Source organism: Muscardinus avellanarius (genome assembly GCF_963383645.1).
Source record: "Muscardinus avellanarius genome assembly, chromosome: 19".
NCBI classification, from domain to species: Eukaryota; Metazoa; Chordata; class Mammalia; order Rodentia; family Gliridae; genus Muscardinus; species Muscardinus avellanarius.
Genome location: NC_137805.1, coordinates 16,080,993 through 16,095,130, shown reverse-complemented (window position 1 = coordinate 16,095,130; position 14,138 = coordinate 16,080,993). Strand labels below are relative to the sequence as shown.

Here is a 14,138-nt window from a genome sequence, read left to right as displayed (position 1 = left end):
TGGCCAACGCCAGCCCCCTGGACCTTGCAAGACTTGCCAAAGAAGCCCCAGCTCGACCGCCTCCTCCAAGGCCAAACCCAGGGACGGTCAGACAGATTGATACCCTCGATCGTGCCACCGTGTCCACCCCATGCCCAGTCAAACCACGCTTGTCCGCTTAAGCCCCGTGCCCTGCGCCCTGCCTTAGAAAGGCAGGATTGAAAGCCGGGCGTGGTGGCACACGCCTGTAATCCCCACGCTTGGGAGGCAGAGACAGGAGGATCGCGCAGGTTCGAAGCCAGCTGCGCCCGCTGGCTTAGGAGACCCTGTTTCCAAATAAAAAAATAAAAACAGGTCTGGGAGTGTAGCCCGGAGAAGGGCTTCCAGGAACCCCAGTACCATAAAAAAAAAAAAAAAAAAAAAAAGAAAGGCAGGATTGAAACCAAGGGGTCTTTCTATTCCGGGTTCTTTTCCAGTGGATATCGACGAACTCTGAGGACTAGGAAGAGTACAGAAATATGAAAGCTTCTTTTAGGTTAGGGAAAGATAAGGCAACAGAACAGATAAGAGCAAAGACAGAGTACAAAGGGGGGTCCTGAAAATAGTGATCCCGACACCCTTGGGACGTAGGGTGTGTGTGTGTTACTGGAGAGGGAACCCGCGGCATTCTACCTCGTGCTAAATCCCAGCCCTAGTTTTCATTATTCATTTTGAAACAGGGTACAAGTGGGCTTTTTAACATACCTGAGGGTTTCTATCAGCTTTTTTTTTTTTTTTTTGGTGGTACTGGGGGTGGAACCCAGGGCCTTTATACCTCCGGGCTATACTCCCAGACCTATTTTATACTTTATGTAGAAACAGGGTATGTTGCTGGGAGCCTCACTCAGTAGCTGAGGCTGCCTTCAACCTGTGCCATCCTCCTGTCTCAGCCTCCCAAGCGCAGGGAGTACAAGCGTGCACCGCCACGCCGGCTTCGATCAGCTTTTTTATGATTAGTCAGAATTGGGTTGGGGGACGGCGGCTTGTGCAGTGTCAGCCCTTCACCTGAACCACCTGGGGGCCGCTGGGGCCTGGTTCCGTGGCCTCACACTCTCACCCTCTGCTCACCTCGCCAAGCTCACTGGGGATGCAGATGGCCACTTTAAAGCTTTCTGTTCCTGGCCCTCGGCCCTGCCTCCGATCAGGCCTGACCACCACCAGCTCGGAAGCCAACGAACCACCGGACACCTGGCGCCAGGGACAGTCCCGTAGCCTGCGGTCTCAGACCCCTACCACCCCACGCCCCAAGCCCCCGACCCTGCAGCCCTACGGCATGAGCGACCCCGTCGCCATGTCGGATTTCACCCCAGGCCGAGTCTCTCCGCCACGAGAACCCTAGGACAGAGGCCCGGGCCGCGCACTCACCTCCCACCGCTCGCAGCTCACTGCAAGTTACTTCTCCAGAGGCAGCGCTGCCACGGGCTCCGCCACCCACGGGCCGGCTCGTCCGCACCGCGCTGTGGGCTCTCCTCCAAGCAGAAAAGGGCAGGGCGAGCGAGGGGCTCCGGGCCTCACTCACCACCACCGGGAGGAACGAGGGGTGGCTCAGGCCCCTTAGCGCGGGCTCTCCCCAAATAGTTTGCCTGGACTACAACTCCCAGGATCCTCTGCGTGTTGGGCGTCTCCTCCCAGGATGCTCCGTGGCTGCCAATGGCTCGCTGGGTGTGTCTCTGGGTGACGCAATCGGGCCAACTGGAGATGGCGGCCTCTTTGACTTAAAATCACACTCGTTAGTCATGAAGAGACTCTTAGATGATGCTCCGCCTTGCTGAGTATCTGCTCTGCGCTTCGCATAGACTACAAGTCCCAGTGAACCCTGCAGGGACTTCCGCATCCGGGCTCTCCCCCTTGGCAAGCGGAAGTGCCCACCATGCGGCGCTTTGGGGCTTTTAGTGGAGCGGAAGTTCACAGCGGTCTTTTTACCTGGACTTGGGCAGGTCCTAGGGCCTTGTTCTCCCCATTGAGCGCTATACAGCTGGAAATCTGTGCCCATATTCCGGGGTCTCGGGCAGGTGTATCCCTATCCAGCTTGTTTACAATTGAGGAGGTGGCCCCGGGGACTGAACCCGTGGTTGCCTGAGGCTTGTCTGGAACTTCAAACCTTCAGTCTCAACTCCAAGTCCTGAGATTACAGGTGTGCACCATCGCCGTGCTTGTCCTTATATAGTTTTCCCCTTTTTTGCAGTACTGGAGATTGAACCCAAGGGCATTCTACCTATGAGCTACTATCTTTTATTTTTGTTAATACTTTCTTTTTAAAAAGGCCTCACTAAGTAGCTGAGGCTGGCTGCTAACCTGTGATTACTCCTGTCTCAACCTCCCAAGGACTTGAATTTCAGGCCTGTGCCACATGCTCAGCTAACAGAATAAAAGAGACAAAATGTAAGCAATCACAAGAGAATATACTTACAATTTTATAATATGAGACAAAATACACGGACAAAAGAATATGACTGAATAAAGAATTTGATAGCTGGACTTGGTTGCCTACGCTTGTAATCCCAGCATTCAGGAGGCTGAGACTGGAGGATGGCGGTTAGCGGACAGCCTCAGCCAGTTAGCGAGGCCCCTTGCACCTTAGTGAGACCCTGTTTCCAAATAAAGTATAAAATATGTCAGGGAGTATAGCCCAGAGGTACAAAAGCCCCTGGGTCCCACCCCAGTACCACAAAAATAAAATAAAAAGCCAAAAAATAGGGCAGAGGGGATAGCTTGGAGACAGAATGGCCCTGGGTTCCATCTCCAATAATACCAAAAAAATTGATAATCAAATTATTGTTAAAATATCTATATTACAATTGATTGATAATTTCACTGAAGACATGGGGAATAGAGGTTATGGCCCAAATAACGTTAAATATTTAGCTTAGGAAATTTAGAATACCTTTTAAATTTAAAATTTAGAAACTAGATTTTAGAAATTTCACTTTAGAGCCAGACGTGTTGGCACACACTTGTAATCCTAGTACTTGGGAAGCTGAGACAGGTGGATCTGGGTTCACAGGCAGCCTCAGCTACTTAGTGAGGCCGTTGGGAGGTACAATGCCCTGGGTTTAATCCCTAGCACTGCAAGCGTGCGCGCGCGCGCGCACACACACACACACACACACACACACACACACACACACACTTTCAATTCGACAAACCTTACCTTCATGGGAGAAACAAAATATTTTTGCATTTGAATGCCGCACCCTTGTATTTTGCATTTGAATGCCGCACCCTTTCAAGCTCCTCACCTGCCTTGACTCTGAATTCTTCCGTCCAGCTGGAGCAAGGGAAAGAGGCGTGGAGAGAAGAGAGCAGATGCACGCCAGCCTCCCGTGCGGGTGAGTGGCAGGAAACTGGGCCAGTGAGCTCCAGGATGCAGGGTGTGAGCAGCCGAGAGGCCGGAGGGAGGCGGCGCCGAGCCCGAGTGCAGGGAGCTGCGCTCTGGAGCTCTCGGCCTGCGTTCACGTTGCCTGGCTCGGCCTCCCCTCCAGACCTCATCCTCACCCTGTGAGCGCTTCCCTGGGTCTCCTGTCACCTTCCTCCTCCAGGAAGCCCTGGCCTTCCCGGGGTAACTCTTGAACATGTTTGTGTGTTTTTTTCTCTTTTGTTAACATCTTTTTAGAAAAGATCAAGAAGAATAGAGCAGAAAGTGAATGATATAAAGAAAAAAAAAGCCCAGTGGGAGACATAAAGCTCAAAAGTCAGTTGAGAAATTTAATTGGAGTGCTCAAAGCAAATGTAAGCTTAGAGTGGTTTTTACATTTTTACATGGTTATGTAAATTGCCAGGCATGGTGGAGCACGCTTGTAATCCCAGTCTTGGGGGGGCTGAGATGAGAGGATCACGGTTCACTGACAGCTCCAGCTACTTAGCGAGGCCCTTCGCAACTCAGTGAGACCCTGTTAATAAATAAATAAATAAATAAATGAAAAGACTTAAAAAGTACAGGTAGCGGTGTGGATCTGGGGTACAGTGTCACTGAGTTTCATCACTAGGACTTCAAAAAAAAAAGGTGATGTAAAAATAAATATAACGTCCTTCATTTTGTCTTTTAGCCCTTAAAACTATTTAGTTTCATTAAGAAAAAGTTGACTAACCCCTGTTCCAAGTATTATATACATCCTTAACTTTCCATATTCTTCTTCATCAAGTACTACTTGATGTAAAACCTAAGAACGCAGCAGTTCTAAGGTATCAGTGACTCTTGTCTAATTGTCCTTTGCATTTTTAAGTTTTTGTGGTCATGAAGATTGAACCTAGGTTCATTCTACCTCTGAGCAACACCCCTGCCCTGCTCTTAGTCAAACAGGGTCTCACTAAGTTGTGAAGGCCTCACCAAGTCGCAGAGGCTGTCCATGAACCGCAATCCTCCTGTCGCTGCGCCCAAATACTAAAATTCCAAGCATGCACCACCATGCCCAACTTAGACCATGAATTTTTATTTAAGGTGTTATTTTTTATTTTTTCATTTTTTATATTTATTTCTTTTATTTTATTTATTTTAATTTATTGTATTTTGTGGTACTGGGGTTCCTGGAAGCCCTTCTACCTCTGAGCTACACTCCCAGACCTATTTTATATTTTTTATTTGGAAATAGGATCTCTTAAGCCAGCACGGCTGGCTTCGAACCAGAGCGATTCTCCTGTCTCCACCTCCCAAGCACGGGGATTACAAGCATGAGCCACCACACCCAGCTTAGATGTTATGTATGTATGTATGTATGTATGTATGTAATCATTTATTGTGGTACTGGATATTGACCCTCGGGACATTCTACCTCCAAGCTGTACTCCCAGCCCTGTTTTTTATTCTTTTTCTTTTTGCAGTATTGGGGATGGAACTCAGGCGCATTCTACCTCTGAGCTACACCCCCAGCCCTATTTTTCATCCCTTATTTTGACACAGAGTCTCTAGAACCAGGATTGCAGGTGTGTGCCACAGTGCTTAGCTCTTAACCACTTTTTGAGCAGCCCTCTACACGGGCCCTCTACCCAGTGCAGATGACTGTGCCCTCTACCTATCTCTTGATGAGACGAGCACAGTTCACTGGTTAGCTAGCTCTCAGTGATAAAAAAGAACACAAGTTTCAGGTGTTGTTTCTGTGTGTGTTGCTGTGCGTTGGAAGGTTATCGTAGTGAGAATCATGTAAACTGTAGATGTTGTCCCTATTTATACACCCAAAGGTGCCTGTGATGCCTTTGCTGTCCCCTGTCTGTTAAGCCGTACCGTTAAGCTGGGAAGTTGGTCATATACAGTACCTCTTGGAGCTGGGCGTGGTGGTGCACGCTTTTAATCCCAGCATCTGGGAGGCTGAGACCTGAGGATTGTGGTTCGCAGACAGCCTGAGCTACTTAGTGAGGTCGTCTGCAACTCAGTGAGACCCTGTTTCAAAATAACAAGAATAAAAAATTGGGCAGGTTGTGTAGCTTGGAGGTCAAATGCCTCAGTGTTCCAACCCGAGACCAAATACATAAATAAATAAATAAATAAATAAATAAATAAATAAAGTACCTCTTGGTCAGTAACATTTGCTATTAAGGATTTGAAGAATGTGGTCAAGTCTCACCATCAAATGAGTTCTATCTGACTTGGGCATTTCTCTCTCCGGCAGGACCAAACCCGCCCCAGCACTCCATTACTCTCTGCCCTCCTGATTTCTCCAACCAGAAATCTCTGGAAAAAAACATGCTGTGGGCCACTGCCCCTGGATCTTCAGATGCTTATGTGCAGAAAGACTTGTTGCACCTGGGGACCCACACGCGGAGGACCAGAAGGAGCAGCGAGCCTCGGACGATAGATCCTAGGTTCCATCCCCAGTTCTGCAAAAAATCTAGCGTATATTAGCAAGAGGCATGAATATACATTTCACTAGGATGCCGATGAAATTTAGTGTTGAGAGGGCGGACTGTGTACTCTCTGAGACAGACATCCTCGATTCCTTCCCTATTTGAGTACAATGAGAGAAAGTCTTGTTTCCTTCCTTGTGGATCTGGGACAGCCTTGTCAACTTGCCTGATCAAGCATAGAGCAGAGCCTAGCACGCACTTAGTGAGACTTGCAGCAAACTAGGAAGACCCTGTTTCAAACCAAAAAATAAAAGCGCCTTGGCATGCAGCTCTGAAGTAGAATGCCCCTGAGCTCAATCCCCAGTACCACAAAACAAACCACCACCACCGCCACAACAACAAAAAGTAGAACCAAAGGTGTGTTGGCGCACACCTACAATCCTACCCCTGAGGGAGGCTGAGCCAGGAGGATTGCAGATGTGAGGCCAGCCTCAGCAACTGAGTGCAAACCTCAGGGACCTAGCAAGGCCCATTTCAAAATAAAAAAGCCTGGGGTGTGGCTGGGAGATAGACTGCCTCTGGCTTCAGTCCCAATCCCACCCTTGTCCCCTCCCCTCACATAGCAGAAGTGATATTAAGGGGCCCCTGAGCTCGGTTCAGGAGAGGCCTTAAACTCTCCTCTTCAAACCCTGTTGCTGAGCTTGAGAACTCCAGCCACAGAGCGGCCTCGTGGACGCCGGGCAGCGAGCGAGCCGCGTGGATGCTCTGTCCTGCCGGGGCTTCAAAGGACGGGATCCCAGCCGACGACTGCAGCCTCATGGGAGCCCAATGAGGACCATTCAGCCGAGCCGAGTCAACTTGTAGAACTGGGAGTGAGGATGATACTTGAATTTCTGCTTTGAGTTCTGAATTGTGGGACTGTCTGTAACACAACATAGAGAATTGACTTTTGTAAGCGGGAGTCAGTCTTAAATCATAATAAAAAAAAAAGATCAAATTTGTCTGTACACAAATGTATTCTGAACTGGGCATGGTGACACATACCTGTAATCTCAGTACCTGGGAGGCTCAGACCAGAGGATCACAGGTTCATCAACCTCGTAAGACCCTCAGTAACTTAGACCTCATTTCAAAAAAAAACAAAGGTGGTTCCCGGTAGTAATCTCAGCATTCAGGAGGCTGAGACAGGAGGATCTTAGTTCATGGTCAGCCTCAGCTACTTGGTGAGGCCCTCTGCAAGTCAGTGAGACCCTGTTTCAAAACAAAAATAGGACTGGTGAGTAGCTTGGAGGTCGAATGCCCCTGGGTTCCATCCCCAGTACTATCAAAAAAGAAAAAAAAGTTAATTCTATGATGTGCTTCAATGGTGAGAAATCTGACTCCTACCTCCTGCTGTCCACTTACTTAATTGTCCAGTGCAGGTATTCATGTATTTGGGTTTGAGAATTGTCAAAATATACCTCAATGAGAAACAACTTTTTTTTTTTTGAGAAAAGACTTCTTAAATTTCTTTTTTTTCTTTTTTTTTTTCAGGTGTGGGGATGGAACCCAGGGGCATTTGACCTCCGAGCTACACCCCCAGCCCTATTTTTCATCCCTTATTTTGACACAGAGCCTCTAGAACCGGGATTGCAGGTGTGTGCCACAGTGCTTAGCTCGTAACCACTTTTTGAGCAGCCCTCTACACGGGCCCTCTACCCAGTGCAGATGACTGTGCCCTCCAAACAAGTGCAGCGAGCCCCCGCCCCTCAGGCCTCTGCTGCGGCAGTTTGGAGAACTATTGGCCTGATGTATGTATTGAAGTTAACTCACTTTAAACTGGACACCGCGGTCTAGGCCTCTAATTCTGGCTACTCAGGAATTAGGCAGGAGTTTCATGAGATTGAGGCCAGTCTCAGCAACACAGCCAGACCCCCATCTCCCAGCCCAAAAAACTAAAAATGGCTGGGCGTGGTGGCACATGCTTGTAATTCCAGCACTTAGGAGGCTGAGATCCAGGAGGATCACAGCAGACAGCCTGGGCTACTTAGTAAGATCCTCTGTAACATGGTGAGACCTTGTTTCCAAATAGAGAATAAAAAATATGGCTAGGGGTGTAGCTCGGAGGTAGAATGCCCCTCGGTTCCATCCCCAGACCCGCAAATGAAATAAAAGAACTCACTTTATTTTAAGGATGAAATTAACTCATTTAAGAATAAACGCCAGGCGTGGTGGCACACGCTGGTAATCCCCGCGCTTGGGAGGCAGAGACAGGAGGATCGCGCTGGTTCGGCCTCGCTGGCTAAAGAGACCCTGTTTCCAAATAAAAATATAAAAATAGGTCTGGGAGTGTAGCCCGGAGGTAGAAGGGCTTCCAGGAACCCCAGTACCACCAAAATAGTAATAATAATAATAAATTAATTTATATAACTATTCTCTTTAGAATCATCATAATCATTACTGTCCATAAAGCCATGTGTTTTGCTGCACTAGTTAGACTTTCCAAAATGCACATGAAAATAATACTTGTTGCCGGGCGTGGTGGCGCACACCTGTAATCCTTGCTCTTGGGAGGCGAAGACAGGAGGATCAAGCTGGTTCAAAGCCAGCTGTGCTGCCTTAAGAGACCCTGTTTCCAAAAATATATATATAAAATATGTCTGAGAGTGCAGCCCGGAGGTAGAAGGGTTTCCAGGAACCCCAGTACCACCAATAATAAAACTAATAATAATGAAAATATTTGTCTATTATATATACATATATATATATACTTTTTTTTTTTGCAGTACCGAGATTGGAACCAAGGGGCATTCTACCTCCGAACGACACTCCCAACCCTACTTTTTTTTATTCTTTATTTTGAAACAGGGTCTCACTGAGTTGCAAAGGGCCTCGCTAAGTAGTGAGGCTGTCTGAGAACCGTGATCCTCCTGTCTCGGCCTTCCGAATGCTGGGATGACAAGCGTGCGCCGCCACGCCCGGCTCTATTTGTACTTTTGCTGGCGTGTCTCACGCTGACTTGCACCGTTTCTATGTTGACAGTACACCCCGGATCACGTCATGGGACCTGGAGCAGCCACGGACCCCACTCAGATAACCTTTCCCGGCTGCAGGTGCGGCGCCGCCCCCTGCCTCCCCGGCTCTTGCCCCTGCCTCCGCCAGGACGAGAACTATGACGAGCACTTGTGCCTCAGGGTGCTAGGCCCGGGAGCCAAGTACTCCAGGCCCGTCTTTGAATGCAACGCCCTGTGCCAGTGTGCGGACCATTGCACAAACAGAGTGGTCCAGAGGGGGCTGCAGTTCCGCCTGCAGGTGTTCAAGACGGACAGAAAGGGCTGGGGGCTGCGGACCCTGGAGTTGATACCCAAAGGGAGATTTGTCTGTGAATATGCCGGCGAGGTCCTGGGCGCCTCGGAAGCGTGGAGGAGAACTCACTCGCAGAAGAGGCAGGACCCCAACTACATCATCGCCGTCAGGGAGCACATATATGGCGGGCCGGTCCTGGAGACCTTCGTGGACCCCACGTCCATCGGCAACGCCGGCCGGTTCCTGAACCACTCCTGCCAGCCCAACATGGTCATGGTCCCCGTCCGAGTCGACTCGATGGTACCTAAACTGGCCCTCTTCGCAGCCACGGCCATCGGCCCGGGAGAAGAGCTCTCTTATGACTATTCGGGAAGGTTCCTTAACCCCGTGGAAGGGGGGCGAAGAAGAGAGGCCCCAGGGCGGGCAGCTGCGGAAACCCTGCTCCTGCGGGGCCGCAGCGTGTGCCGGGTTCTTGCCTTTTGATGGTTCACTGTACTGCCCTTAGCCAGGTGTCCATCAGAAAGAGTGCAGGCAGAGGCTGGCCTCGAACCCGCGCCCCTCCTGGCTCAGCCTCCCAGTCCACGCTCGGATCTCGCAGCTCTGATCTTTTAGGAGAAACAGTCTCCTGGTTGAAGCTACCAGTACTGGGCTCTCGCACCGAATCCAATCCGTACCGGGACTGCGAACGCATCCCACCATGCCCGGTTGCTGTCTTTTCCTCTTCGTTTTTACATAGATACATAACTGTTCAGAATACTCGCTTTCCCAGTTAGACGCGACTAAGTGTTTTCTTGCTTGCAGGATAAAAGCAAAAAATTGTGTGTCCTTAAGTTGGGTATCTTGCCCTTCTCTTCTTTCATCCTATAAGCAGAAATGTGTATGTGATGACCGGGGTAGGGGCAGCAATCCTAGCAGGCCACTCTCCAAGGTGATCCTCAGAAAGGGTCCTGCAAGCCGGGAGTGGTGGCGCATGCTTGTCATCCCCGCGCTTGGGAGGCGAAGACAGGAGGATCGCGCAGGTTTGAAGCCAGCCAAGCTGGCGTAAGAGATCCTGTTTCCAAATAAAATATAAAATATAAAATAGGTCTGGGAGTGTAGTCCCAAGGTCGAAGGGCTTCCAGGAACCCCAGGACCACCAAAAAAACAAAACAAAACAAAAAGGGTCGTGCAAACTGAGCATGGTGGTGCATGCTTGTAATCCCATCGCTTGGGAGGCTGAGACAGGAGGATCGCACGGGTTTGAAGCCAGCCTCAGCTACTTAGTGAGGCTCTCAGCAACTTAGTGAGACCCTGTTTCCAAATAAAATATAAAATAGGTCTGTGAGTATAGCCTGGAGGTAGAAAGCCTCTGGGTTCCAGCCCCAGTACCACCAAAAAGAAATAAAGAATAAAAAATAGGGCTGGGGATGTCACTTGGAGGTCGAATGCCCCTAGATTCCATCCCCAGTACCACAAAAGAAGAGGAAGAGGAAGAAGAAGAGGAGGAGGAGGAGGAGGAGGAGGAGGAGGAGGAAGAAGAAGCAAGGGCGTGTTGAACAAATCAGCAAGGTAGAAGGTGGTATGAGTATCGGTACTGTGGAAAACGCTACGTTCTGATCTCACAGCGCTGTTTCTTTAGAAGAAACAGTCTCCTTGTTTAAGCTGCCATTATTGGGCTTTTGCACCAAATCCAGCCATGATTCAAGAAAACCCTAGTTCCGGGAGGCTGAGACAGGAGAATCACAGGTTCAAGGCCAGCCTCAGCAACTTAGCAAGGGCTCCGTAACTTAGTGAGACTCTGCTTCAAAATGAAAAATTCAAGACAGGTGTGGTGGCACACACTCATATTCCTAGCACTTAGGAGGCTGGGACAGGAGGATGGCAATTTTGATTGTGTGTGCTTGTGTGTGGTACTGGGGGAGGAACACAGGACTATACCTCAGGACTATAGTCCCAGACTTTTTTTTTTTTTTGGTGGTACTGGGGTTCCTGGAAGCCCTTCCACCTCCCAGACCTATTTTATATATTTTTTTTAAATTTGGAAACAGGGTCTCTTAAGCCAGCGTGCTGGCTTCGAACCTGCATGATCCTCCTGTCTCAGCCTCCCAAGTGCGGGGATTACAAGTGTGTGCCACCACACTCAGCTTGTTTTTAATTTTTTTATTGGTGCATTGTTGCAAAGGGGTTTTTTTTGGGGGGGGGTACTGGGGTTCCTGGAAACCCTTCTACCTCTGGGCTAAATTCCCAGACCTATTTTATACTTTTTTTTTTGAAACAGGGTCTCTTAAGCCAGCTAGGCTGGCTTCGAACCTGCGTGATCCTCCTGTCTCGGTCTCCCAAGCGCAGGGATTACAAACGTGCACCACCACGCCCGGCTGCAATAAATTTTGATCAATCAAAAAATAATCCCCAAAGAAAAGTATAATGCAGTACATTAAGCTCCACTCCTGGGCAGTCTCATTCTGGCTGTGATGATTCCTAAAGAAAAGTATAATGCAATACAGTAACATCCACTAGAGGGCAGTCTCGCAGGCGCTGAGATGATCCCCAAAGAAAGTAAAATGCAATACATTGACCTCCAATAGAGGGCAGTCTCGTTCTCGCTGAGAAGATCCCCAAAGAAAAGTATAATGCAAAACATTACCTTCCACTAGAGGGCAGTATTGTTCTTGCTGAGATGATCCCCAAAGTGTAATTCAATACATTGACCTCCAGTAGAGGGCAGTCTCGTTCTCACTGAAAGTATCTCCAAAGAAAAGTATAAGGCAATACATTAACCTCCAGTAGAGGATAGTCTCGTCGCTGAAATGATCCCCAAAGAAAAGTAAAATGCAATACATAGACGTCCACTAGAGGGCAGTCTCGTCGCTGAAATGATCCCCAAAGAAAAGTATAATGCAAAACATTAACCTCCACTAGAGGGCCGTCTCATTCTCACTGAGAAGATCCCCAAAGAAAAGTATAATGCAATACATTAACCTCCACTAGAGGGCAGTGTTGTCCCTGAAATGATCCCCAAAGAAAAGTAAAATGAAAAACAGTAAGCTCCACTAGAGGGCAGTCTCGCTCTCGCTGAGATGATCCCCAAAGAAAAGTAAAATGCAATACATTAACCTCCACTACAGTGGAGTCTAAACTCGCTGAGATGATCCCAAAAGAAAAGTATAATTCAATACATTAACCTCCACTAGAGGTCAGTCTCGCTCTCGCTGAGATGATCCCCAAAGAAAAGTAAATGCTAAACAGTGACCTCCACTACGGCTATTCCTTCAAGTGTGTCCACTAGTGTCCAACAGAGATGGACTCCTGGCTGAAGCCTTTGCTGCACTCGTGGCACACGTCCGGCTTCTCTCTGCAGTGCTTTTTCTCGTGGACGATGAAGTGGGACTTCCGCCTAAAGACTCACCTGCCACACTCGAGGCACATATGGCTTCTCGACAAGTGCGTCTTCACATGGGTGGGAAGTTGCGGCAGACTGGCTCAGCTGGGCACTGAATATGGGCACTGAGTCCGTTCGGGACAGAGTTTCTCAGAAAGGTGGGCAAAGGTTTCGGTTATAGTTCTGCAGCCACTTCTCTGCAGCGATTTTTTCCCTATTTTTTTTATGAAATAAACTCCTTTAAGTTCCTGTTCACGACGCTAAAAGTGGAGATTCCTCCCCGGAAAAAAAAAAAATCTGAAACGATTGACACAGACAAATGCCTCTTGTGCAATTGACACTTTATTCTAGGCACAAGATTTTTTGTGCTTCCCTATTTCCCCGTGAATCCCTAGTAGTAAAGTGCAAACACCCAAAAAACAATAGTGAGATATACATGTAAATCACCAACCCTGAACAAGACAAAAGTAAGGCCTGTGACATCCCAGGTCTTTGTGATTGAAATCAGTCCCATGACCCTGCAGGTGGGTCTTGTGCTTTCAGTCAGCCCCTTTGGCCTTGCCTTGGCCTTGCAGCTGCAGAGGCTTTTAGTGGGCAAATTCCAGAAGAACAAAAGTCACACCCAAAATCACTTGAAGAATTCAGTTTTTTTTTTTTTTTTTTTTTGGTTTGTTTGTTTTTTTTGCAGGTCTGGGGATGGAACTCAGGGGCATTCGACCTCTAAGCTACATCTCTTGCCCTATTTTTTATTCTTTATTTTGAAACCGGGTCTCACTGAGTTGCAGAGGGCCTCACTAAGTAGCTGAGGCTGTCCTCGAACCGCAATCCTCCAGGTCTCAGCCTCCCGAAAGCTGGGATTACAAGCATGCGCCACCATGCCCGGCTAAAAATTCAGTTTTTAAGAGTTTTCTTTAACCCTTTCGGAACCTTTTATTCCTAGGGCTTAGTCCAAAGTCCTTCTCTATCTAGCAACCTCCTTTGAGCTGCATAGGGACGAAGTTGGAGATTCCAGCTTTCATACGTGTAGTTGGCGTAGGGAAATCGTGTACATTTATGACGATTTAGAGGAGTTCGATGAATGTCTGTTGGATTTTGTCTGCAATACCATCTGCTGTCTGAACGCTTCACCCTATTAAACACTTAAAATATATTTTAGTAGACAGGGCCCAAAAAACAGCATGAAGTTTTTATTATATCTGTCTTTTGTTCTGTCATAACTATTTTAACCAGGTGGTGTCGCCCTGTCTCCAGGCAGTGCTATTACCAGGTGCAAAGGTCAAGATTCCTCCTAGCTCTCTACTCTATTGTAATGATTAAAATGAAGGTCACAGATAGGGAGGAATTCTGCATTTGTAATTGCTGTAGCAGGAATGCTTCCACAGGATCTGAATTCTGACTAGAATTACATCTTTGAGCAATGCCGAGGGTGTTTAGAGGCTTAGACAAATGATTAGAAAATTTATTTTCCACAGACTCAGTTTCTCTCACAGTCCTGATCTTATATCACCGGAGCAATTCGTGTGGAAAGTTAAAAGACTCATTACCTAAAGAATAATAGTTATGAAAGAATATCAAGGAGTGGGGGAGTACTTTGGCCAGAGACAACACTTTTCCTCGGGGCTCTGCTTTCTTCAAGCCAGCCAAATTTTTTAAAAATTATTTTTATTGGTGCATTGTAATCATACATCACATTGGAATA

General features: G+C 48.0%; 2 pseudogenes across 2 annotated transcripts in view; one reads left to right on the top strand and one right to left on the bottom strand.

Annotated features, from left to right (window-relative positions):
- Nucleotides 1-9,586, top strand: part of LOC308277087 (histone-lysine N-methyltransferase SETMAR-like) — a 10,839-nt pseudogene extending 1,253 nt beyond the window's left edge. The window contains exons 2-3 of the transcript in view: nt 1,096-1,333; nt 8,818-9,586. The product of the transcript in view is annotated as a histone-lysine N-methyltransferase SETMAR-like (transcript). The remainder of the gene's footprint in view (nt 1-1,095; nt 1,334-8,817) is intronic.
- LOC308277274 (histone-lysine N-methyltransferase SETMAR-like) overlaps nt 1-14,138 on the bottom strand; it is a 111,165-nt pseudogene that overhangs the window by 5,707 nt on the left and 91,320 nt on the right. The gene's annotated exons all lie outside the window — the stretch shown is intronic.